Source organism: Triticum aestivum, chromosome 5D (assembly GCF_018294505.1).
Source record: "Triticum aestivum cultivar Chinese Spring chromosome 5D, IWGSC CS RefSeq v2.1, whole genome shotgun sequence".
NCBI classification, from domain to species: Eukaryota; Viridiplantae; Streptophyta; class Magnoliopsida; order Poales; family Poaceae; genus Triticum; species Triticum aestivum.
In genome coordinates, this window is record NC_057808.1 from 470300665 (window position 1) to 470307395 (window position 6731).

Below are 6731 nucleotides of genomic sequence, written 5' to 3' on the forward strand. Positions count from 1 at the left end.
AATGATCCATCTGTATGGACTTTCTTCATGCATATATACTAATAGACATGGTTCGCATGTCTCAATCTTTTCAAAAACGAGTGAGTCCAAAGATCCATCAACATGGAGCTTCTTCATGCATTTTATACCAATATGACTCAAGCGGCAGTGCCACAAGTATGTGGTACTATCATTACTATCTTATATCTTTTGGCATGAACATGTGTATCACTACGATCGAGATTCAATAAACCATTCGTTTTAGGTGCAAGACCATTGAAGGTATTATTCAAATAGACAGAGTAACCATTATTCTCCTTTAACGAATAACCGTATTGCGATAAACATAATCCAATCATGTCTATGCTCAACGCAAACACCAAATAATAATTATTCAGATTTAACCCCAATCTCGATGGTAGAGGGAGCATGCGATGCTTGATCACATCAACCTTGGAAACACTTCCAACACATATCGTCATCTCACCTTTAGCTAGTCTCCGTTTATTCCGCAGCTTTTATTTCGAGTTACTAACACTTAGCAACCGAACCGGTATCTAATACCCTAGTGCTACTAGGAGTACTAGTAAAGTACACATTAATATAATGTATATCCAATATACTTCTGTCGACCTTGCCAGCCTTCTCATCTACGAAGTATCTAGGGTAGTTCTGCTTCAGTGACCGTTCCCCTCATTTCAGAAGCACTTAGTCTCGGGTTTGGGTTCAACCTTGGGTTTCTTCACTAGAGCAGCAACTGATTTGCCGTTTCATGAAGTATCCCTTCTTGCCCTTGCCCTTCTAGAAACTAGTGGTTTTACTAACCATCAACAATTGATGCTCCTTCTTGATTTCTACTTTCGCGGTGTCAAACATCGCGAGTTGCTCAAGGATCATCATGTCTATCCCTGATATGTTATAGTTCATCACGAAGCTCTAATAGCTTGGTGGCAGTGACTATGGAGAACCATCACTATCTCATCTGGAAGATTAACTCCCACTTGATTCAAGCGATTGTGGTACTCAGACAATCTGAGCACATGCTCAACGATTGACCTTTTCTCCCTTAGTTTGCAGGCTTAAGAAACTTGTCAGAGGTCTCATACCTCTTGACGTGGGCATTAGTCTGAAATCCCAATTTCAGTCTTTGGAACATCTCATATGTTCTGCGATGTTTCAAAACCGTCTTTGGTGCCACAATTTTAAACCGTTAGCATCACACACTGAACTATCACGTAGTCATCAAAACGTGTATGTTAGATGTTTCGTAACATCTACAGACGACGCTCGAGGTTCAGCACACCGAGCGGTGCATTAAGGACCTAAGCCTTCTGTGCAGCAATGAGGACAATCCTCAGTTTACGGACCTAGTCCGCATAATTGCTACTATCAACTTTCAACTAAATTTTCTGTAGGAACATATCTTAGTAGAACTAAAGCGTAAGCTACGACATTATTTGCAAAGACCTTTTGACTATGTTCATGATAATTAAGTTCATCTTATTATTTAATTAACTCCACTTAGATAGACATCCCTCTAGTCATCTAAGTGATACATGATCCGAATCGACTAGGCCGTGTCCGATCATCACGTGAGACGGACTAGTCATCATCGGTGAACATCTCCATGTTGATCGTATCTACTATACGACTCATGTTCGACCTTTCGGTCTCTTGTGTTCCGAGGCCATGTCTGTACATGCTAGGCTCGTCAAGTCAACCTTTGTGTTTTGCTTGTGTTCCGAGGCCATGTCTGTATATGCTAGGCTCGTCAACACCCGTTGTATGCGAACGTTAGAATCTATCACACCCGATCATCACGTGGTGCTTCGAAACAACGAACCTTCGCAACGGTGCACAGTTAGGGGGAACACATCTCTTGAAATTTTAGTGAGGGATCATCTTATTTATGCTACCGTCGTTCTAAGCAAAAAAGATGTAAACATGACAAACATCACATTCAAATCATAAAGTGACATGATATGGCCAATATCATCTTGCGCCTTTTGATCTCCATCTTCGAGGCACGGCATGATCACCTTCGTCACCGGCATGACACCATGATCTCCATCATCATGATCTCCATCATCGTGTCTTCATGAAGTTGTCTCGCCAACTATTACTTCTACTACTATGGCTAACGGTTAGCAATAAAGTAAAGTAATTACATGGCATTTTTCATTGACACGCAGGTCATACAATAAATTAAGACAACTCCTATGGCTCCTGCCGGTTGTCATACTCATCGACATGCAAGTCGTGATTCCTATTACAAGAACATGTTCAATCTCATACATGACATATATCATTCATCACATCCTTTTGGCCATATCACATCACATAGCATACCCTGCAAAAACAAGTTAGACGTCCTCTAATTGTTGTTGCATGTTTTACGTGGCTGCTATGGGTTTCTAGCAAGAACGTTTCTTACCTACGCAAAAGCCACAACGGTGATATGCCAATTGCTATTTACCCTTCATAAAGACCCTTTTCATCGAATCCGATCCGACTAAAGTGGGAGAGACAGACACCCGCTAGCCACCTTATGCATCAAGTGCAAGTCAGTCGGTGGAACCTGTCTCACATAAGAGTACGTGTAAGGTCGGTCCGGGCCGCTTCATCCCACAATGCCTCCGAATCAAGATAAGACTAGTAATGGCAGCAAATTGAACAAATCATCGCCCACAACTACTTTGTGTTCTACTCGTGCATAGAATCTACGCATAGACCTGGCTCATGATGCCACTGTTGGGGAACGTAGCAGAAATTCAAAATTTTCCTACGTGTCACCAAGATCAATCTAGGAGATGCTAGCAACGAGAGGGGAGGAGTGCATCTACATACCCTTGTAGATCACGAGCGGAAGCGTTCAAGAGAACGGGGTTGATGGAGTCGTATTCGTCGTGATCCAAATCACCGATGATCCTAGCGCCGAACGGACGGCACCTCCGCGTTCAACACACGTACGGAGCGGGGACGTCTCCTCCTTCTTGATCCATCAAGGGGGAGGAGAAGTTGATGGAGATCCAGCAGCACGACGGTGTGGTGGTGGAAGTAGCGGGATCCCGGCAGGGCTTCGCCAAGCGCAAGCGGGGAGGAAGAGGTGTCACGGGAGGGAGGGAGGCGCCAGGGCTTGGGGTGCTGATCCCATGTGCCTCCCCATTATATATAGGGGTGGAGGGGGCTGGTTTCTTGCCCTCCAAGTCCATTGGGGCGTTGGCAAAGGTGGGGGAAAGAAATCCCATCATTTCCCTTCCCCACCAATTGTTATCCCCTTTTTTAGGGATCTTGATCTTATCCCTTCGGGATATGATCTTATTCCTTCTAAGGTGGGATCTTGGTGCGCCTTGACCAGGGGTGTGGGGCCTTGCCCCCACTACCCACGTTCATGTGGGTCCCCCCATGCAGGTGGGCCCCACTTCGGAACCTTCTAGAACCTTTCCGGTACAATACCGAAAAATCCCGAACATTTTCCGGTGGCCAAAATAGGACTTCCCATATATAAATCTTTACCTCCGGACCATTCCGGAACTCCTCGTGACGTCCGGGATCTCATCCGGGACTCCGAACGACTTTCGGATTTCCGCATACTAATATCTCTATAACCCTAGCGTCACCGAACCTTAAGTGTGTAGACCCTACGGGTTCGGAAGACATGCAGACATGACCGAGACGACTCTCCAGTCAATAACCAACAGCGGGATCTGGATACCCATGTTGGCTCCCACATGTTCCACGATGATCTCATCGGATGAACCACGATGTCGAGGATTCAATCAATCCCGTATACAATTCCCTTTGTCAAACGGGACGTTACTTGCCCGAGATTCGATCGTCGGTACCCCAATACCTTGTTCAATCTCGTTACCGGCAAGTCACTTTACTCGTACCGTAACGCATGATCCTGTGGCTAACTCCTTAGTCACATTGAGCTCATTATGATGATGCATTACCGAGTGGGCCCAGAGATACCTCTCCGTCATACGGAGTGACAAATCCCAGTCTCGATTCATGCCAACCCAACAGACACTTTCGGAGATACCTGTAGTGCACCTTTATAGCCACCCAGTAACGTTGTGACGTTTGGTACACCCAAAGCATTCCTACGGTATCCGGGAGTTGCACAATCTCATGGTTTAAGGAAATGATACTTGACATTAGAAAAGCTCTAGCAAACGAACTACACGATCTTGTGCTATGCTTAGGATTGGGTCTTGTCCATCACATCATTCTCCCAATGATGTGACCCCGTTATCAATGACATCCAATGTCCATGGTCAGGAAACCATAACCATCTATTGATCAACGAGCTAGTCAACTAGAGGCTTACTAGGGACATGTTGTGGTCTATGTATTCACACATGTATTACGGTTTCCAGTTAATACAATTATAGCATGAACAACAGACAATTATCATGAACAAGGAAATACAATAATAACCATTTTATTATTGCCTCTAGGGCATATTTCCAACACAGCATATATACGGCTAGCGCATGAACGAGCAAATAGGGGATGAACGAGTCATACCCTCCGGTTGGACAGGCCAACGCGGCGGCGGCTGCGGCAGCCTCGGCCGAGGCCTTCTTCTTTGCGGCGGCGTCGTCAGCCATGGGGTCGATGTAGAGGAAGTAGTGGAAGCAGAGGCGGACGGAGACGGGGACGGATCGGGAGCAGTCGCGTCAAGACGCTCCCCAAAAACCTTATTGTCGTTCTCCCGGGCAGGATCTCGAACGACAGGGTTCCGGAGGCACCAGCTCTCCCGACCAACCGTGCACGCGGTCGTCGGGATGGGATCGCCGGAAGCAGCACAAGGAGAGGAACAGTAGATGACGGCTAGGGTTGTACGAGAGGGAGTGAGTGAACTGAGTTAGGGTTCACTCCACTAGCCAGTGCCTTCTTATATAGGCCGTCAGGTAGATGGGCCTGGGCCAGCCCACGACCGAGTCCGCAAACAGCCCATAGTCCAACGTCTCGGATAGTGGCGCTTCCGTACACGACTCGTTAATTAATTAACAATTAATTAACCATTCCTGAGCGGCAAAAAATAAGCTTCGGCTCGGCTCATTCCCGCAACCCGCAGCGCGCGTGCGTCGTGACGAGGCGAGGCGGGCGGCGGAGGAGGAGGAGCACGCATGTACAGCTCCTATTCCCAAGCTCCCAATAGCAAGTGGTAGAGCAGCCCTTATAAAGATGTCTCACTCTTCTTACTGTAGCAGTATGGGACTAAACTTCCCACACTTCCCACACTTCCCACCACTTGCCGTACACATGCATGGGCCTTAGATATTAACTAGGGATTATTGTCTTATATGGGCCTAAGCCCATCCATAATCCATCAATCCCCGACCAGATCTCGAGGCACATAAGTTTGTCAACTGTTCCAAACAATGTTTGATATACCAGAATTTTCAGTGGAGACTGTTAAGTTGAACTTCCACCTAGAGCAATAGGATTAGACTTCTTCACAACTGAACAATGGACTATGCCTTGAATTGTCAGTCTGGCGTGCAGAAGTTTCGCCTATTGTCAGCTGATACGTGGTTGCCGAAGGCTAAACCCCACGGGTGGAGCTTATTAGTCATACTTCGTACCTTCTCATGAGCTTCCTAGAGATCACCCAATCTCATAGACTGTGACCAGCAGTCGGGCTCACATAGGTGTGTTCCTCCAAAGAATGCTCTATAGGTTAGCATCTTGCTTACATAAGCTTTGGAACACATTAAGACAAAAGTCAGCCTGCCTTACAGAATTGAGAGTATTATTGCATCTCCAACGGAGTGGGATAATTAAGGATACTCTCCTTAGTTGACCGCTGGATTGTTTTCCCAGGTCCTAATTCATGGGATCTCCGATCACATAGGTTGGGTTACCCCCATGGCAACTTACGTGGGTCTCATACCCATCTCCCTCGATGCATTTTCTATCACAATCCGTGATAGCCCTTTCGTAAAAGGGTCTGCCAGATTCTTAGCCGTCTGGATATAATCCAACGCTATTACTCCGGAGTTTCTTGATTTTCTGATAGATTTTAATCTTCTTCTTATGTGCTTTGTGGATTTCAAGTTGTGTTTTGAACTCTTAGCCTTGACAATCACTGTTTGATTGTCACAGTTCATAAGGACAGCCGGGACTGGTTTATCAACCACCGGCAAATCCATCAAAAGCTGTCGAAACCATTCTGCTTCGACGCATGATGTGTCTAATGCTGTGAGTTCTGCTTCCATAGTCGATCTGGTTAAGATCGTCTGCTTGCAAGACTTCTAGGAAACAGCACCACCACCAAGTGTGAAGACATATCCACTTGTGGCTTTCATCTCATCAGCATCAGATATCCAGTTAGAATCACTATACCCCTCAAGTACCGTCGGGTACCCAGAATAGTGAATCCCGTAGTTCACAGTACCTTGCAAATAGCGCATCACTCGCTCAACAGCATGCCAGTGCACATCTCCCGGATTGGAAACAAACCGGCTCAGTTTGCACACAGCAAATGAGATGTCAGGGCGAGTAGCACAATCTAGGTACATGAGTGAACCAACCACTTGAGAATATCTCAATTGATCTACAGCCGTGCCTTCGAATTTTTGAATCCGCACGCTAGGATCATATGGTGTTGCAGAAGGTTTGCAGTCCGAATATCCAAAACGGCTCAAAATCTTCTCAACATAGTGGGATTGCAAAAGTGTAATTCCACCCTTAGTATTTCTCAGTAGCTTGATGTTCAAGATAACATCAGCCACACCCAG